This window comes from Bison bison, unplaced genomic scaffold (genome assembly GCF_000754665.1).
Source record: "Bison bison bison isolate TAMUID 2011002044 unplaced genomic scaffold, Bison_UMD1.0 scf7180017864251, whole genome shotgun sequence".
In the NCBI taxonomy this organism is placed as follows: domain Eukaryota; kingdom Metazoa; phylum Chordata; class Mammalia; order Artiodactyla; family Bovidae; genus Bison; species Bison bison.
In genome coordinates, this window is record NW_011494823.1 from 708,359 (window position 1) to 712,500 (window position 4,142).

A 4,142-nucleotide genomic window follows, 5' to 3' on the forward strand; every position below is an offset into this window, starting at 1 on the left:
GGCTTCAAGGAAAATCTCAACACCCGTCTCCCAAGGTTGAGCTCAGTATCAGTTAACACTTGTGCTGGGTATGTGTTCTGTGCCAGGCCTTCTTCTAAGCCCTCTACAGATATTAACTAATTTCACTTCATAACACCATGTGATAGGAACTAATACTATCCTCATTTCACAGATGAGGAAATGAAGGCCCCGAGAGGCAGAGTAACTTGCCTAGGGTCACACAGCTAGAATCCAAGCTCTTACCAGTTAACCAGTGGAACACCCCTGGCACAGGGTCTGGTGCCCAGAATGTGTTCCAGGCACGTCTGAGGATGTAATTACAGCAATTAGGATTACCTCACCTGAATTTGCGATGATGACCCCCGCATTCTGTGAATATGAAATCTGTTGTCCTGTGACAATGAAAGAGTGAGTCAGCTGCAAAGGCAGCCTTGGTGCCTGAAACACCAGGGCAGCCCACAAGCCCTCACCATTCATGTAGCTTTGAGACCATAATACAATATCCTGGTCTTCTGGAAACATCTCAGCTTGCTGTAGGGAAGAATCTAGACTCTGACAGAAATGAGTTGAAACTCTAGTTTTGGCCATTCAGAGGCTGTGTGACCCTGGACATACCGCCTCACTTCTCTCTGATCTTTAGATCAGTTTTCCTCATTGTAAAGCGGATGGTGACAGTCCTAATCTTGCAGGGAGCCTGTGAGGGTTGGAGAAGATGACTTCTGTGCCCAGCCCGGAGCATGCACAGAGCTGGCCATCAACAAGCAGCTTGCCGGCCTCCCTTCCCATCCATCCTGCTACCTCAGTGTAAAGATCAGAAAAACTTTGAAAGAAAAAGAAATAAATTCCCAAATGATCAAAATGCCTTTGTCCTCCAGCCTCCCTGCCCTTTTCCAGACCTCCTTGAAATAGACACCCCAGTCAGGGTTTCGGGGGTGAACCTGGCACCTGCTGCTTCCAAGTGGAGAATGAAGCACCCTGTAAAGGGAAGAGGAGGAGACCTCTCTGAGCCACCACCTGTGGCCGGTGTCCACAATCAGAGTGAGCATCTCAGCATCTGCCTTCCGTGAGGCAGTTTGTCCTGGACATCTGAAGCTCGTTAGCTGCCTACTCCCAGAGGGCTGACCCCACTCAGAGAGAATTATCCCAGACAGAGCCACAGAGGACGGAGCAAACAAAGACCAGGTGAGATGTGGCCACGGGAGATGGGAAACATAGTCTCTGGAGTGGCCTCTGGGGACCTGCGGAGACCAGAGGAGGCTGGGAAAAAGCACGAGGCTTGTCCCCAGCTCCAGCCCAGCCTTGGGCTCCCTGGCTATGCACATGGGAGTTGCAGGGTGGGAGGGGATCTCTTGCCCCTTTTGCACCTCATTTTCCCCATGTGTGTACTGGAGGAGGGGTCAGCAAGGTGCATACTGAAGTCCTTCCAGTTCTGACATTATGGGGTCCCAGGCTGACCTAGAATTCCAGGCCTCTGAGGTTTAGAACTCAGAGCTGGTGGGTGGTAAGTGATAGTTAGTGGTTTAGTCGGTAAGTCGTGTCTGACTCTTGTGACCCCATGGGCTATAGCCTGCCAAGCTCCTCTATCAGTGGGATTTCCCAGGCAAGAATACTGGAGTGGGTTGTCATTTCCTTCATCCAGGGGACCTTCCTGACCCAGGAATTTAACCTGGATCTCCTGCATTGCAGGCAGATTCTTTATCACTGAGCCACCAAGGAAGCTCTGATAGGTGGTGGGTGGGGCCGTAATTCAGAGATGGAAAGCCATGATCCTTCCCCAGCCTAGACATCAGAGGGGCGGTGAGATGGAAGACCAGAGAGCATTTTCAGAACTGTCAGCCAGGTGCTCTTGGGAGGAAGAGGTTATGTGAGCTGAGTCTCAGAGAGACGAGGCTCCAGCTGGACAGGTGGCAGGACCAAGGCACCCTTCCCTCTGTGGATCCACAACTCCACCCATCTGTCCAGACTGGCCACCGTTAATTTTCACTTAGCAGTTTTTATTAAATTCTTATCTTATACCAGGCAATGCCCTAAACAATATACACATATTAAAATGAGATAACCCTTTTACTGGGTGACAGGTCCCGGGTGATTGACGAGCGTGGAGTCTGGCCCTCATCTGGCTGTCCTGACATTGACTTTTCTCAAGACACCCGGGGAGGTTGGACAGCTGGCTCTAACCGTCACTCACGATCACTGCCGCCTCCCAACACTATTATGACTGATATCAGGCCACCTCTGTTTCTCCTAACAGGAGTGCTCTTGTCCCCTCCCCAGTTTCCTTCCCTCCTGGGAGGGAGCCGGGTGTCTGAGAGCCATTGCCTGGTGGGTGTGGAACCTGGGCAAGGAGGGCTGGGGCAGAGGGCAGATCACTCAGACCTTGGTAAGACTGGTGAACCGTCTCCACTCCAAGCAGAGAGCCCCTCTGCAGAGACTGGGATGGGCATGGCCCTTAGACAATGCCTACCTTCTGGACCGTGCTGAATGGGTGCACAGCACAAGTGGGAGTCTCTGAACCTTGGATTTTCTCTAGATACCTCACTTCTGGGTTGCTGCGTTCTTCCTTTGGACAGATGAACAGCTCTGATGTCCAGGCCAAAGAGCTGTGTCCTGAGCCAGGGAGTCTTTGGATTCATTTACTTTTCATGGGGCAACCTTATTTACCGGCATTTCCAAAACAGGCCCAGAGAGTGGTGAGGGCTTGCCCAGGTTCAGCAGGCTTGCCAGTCAGGACTGAGACAACCCTGGATTTCCAGACCATGCCCAATAAGTAGTTTATTACTTTTAAATAGGAAAAATGAACTTTAGCACTGCAGAAAAATTAGAAAATTTTTCTAATAATTTATAAGTGTGCCTTCAAAAATAAATGTGCCTTCAGTTTGTCTCTCGGAGAAACTTCCACCGCCCTTTCCCATCCCTTCTCTCCCCACCTCCGGGCCTCAGCCACACTCCCCCAGCCCCAGCCATAATCAATACCTCACCTCCCTTTGCCAGCAGTGGTTCCCTGAGGACTAAGCCTTGACAGCAGATCCTGATTCAGACCGGATTCTGGAAAGGCCTGGCGTCTCTTCCGGAACAGCAGAGCTTCCGCCCCAACGGAACTGCTTAAGTGCAGATAGAGTCAGAAATGCTCCCCGCCAGGAGTCCAGAGCCTGCATCCAGCCCTGCCCGGCCTGTGGATTGTCTCCGTGACCTTGGGCCCGCCCCTGCCCTCTCAGTTTCTTCCACGCCTAAAATGAAGACTTGGCCTTGACCAAGTGCTCTCCCCACAGCCCCCACAGTCTCAGTCTGTTGGCTGCCGTGGGCAAGGACCATGCCCTCTCCTCATAACATTCAGAGAGGGCAGGGCTCCCCTAGTGATGGGCAAGGCCAGCACTCCCCAACCATGTGACCGGGAGCAGGGCGCCACACCACTCTGCTGCCCCATGGACAGACACAGAGCAGAGTGCTGACCCTCCGTGTCTCAGGGCAGCTGCAGATCCCATGAGGGGAAGACCTCAGAGACCTCTGGATGACAGAGCAAGGAGCTGAACTGGGCTCTTACCAGAGGGTGCCCCCTGTCTGCCCAGTGCCTGGCTCCATCCTGGCTCAGAGGGTCTGGCCCAGGCTTGTGGATGGACCCACAGGCTCACACAGCTCTGGCAAGAGGAATGTGTGGATCTGGGGCCCAGCCTACCACGTGAAGTGTCAGTAACAATGCCCAGAGGGCCTCAGGGCCCATGACATCATGGACAGCAGTTTCCCATGTTAGAACTCACAGAGCTAAGGCCACTTTAAAACATAGCACTGCCTTTTTTCCCTTTCTTTCATTTTCCATTTTGGCTAAGGCATGGAATGTGAAAACTGCTAAATTACCATAGGAAGATGTACACGCTGTGTTCATAGGCTGACTCAGCTTTCTGGGGTCCTAAAAACAGTGGGAAACCTTGGAAGTCTGGCCCCTGCTTCCTCATGCCTACTCTGAGCCTACTCTGACCACAGAGGAGGCCATGTGGTCGACTGGGGGAAGACACCCCCAGCTATGAAAGGATACTGGCTATTGTAGGAAGCAGGATACCAGTTAGAGATGTTGTCTAGGTATGTCTTCTGCCCCTCAAAAGCCCTCAGATCTATTCCAGGCACAGGCAGGTTTTGGGCATAACTCC

The 4,142-nt window shown here is 52.3% G+C and overlaps 1 long non-coding RNA gene across 1 annotated transcript in view; it reads left to right on the plus strand.

The window, feature by feature from the left end:
- LOC104994091 overlaps positions 1-818 on the plus strand; it is a 5,573-nt gene extending 4,755 nt beyond the window's left edge. The window contains exon 3 of the long non-coding RNA XR_825913.1: positions 690-818. This is a non-coding gene — a long non-coding RNA (uncharacterized LOC104994091). The remainder of the gene's footprint in view (positions 1-689) is intronic.
- Positions 819-4,142: the final 3,324 nt, after the last annotated feature.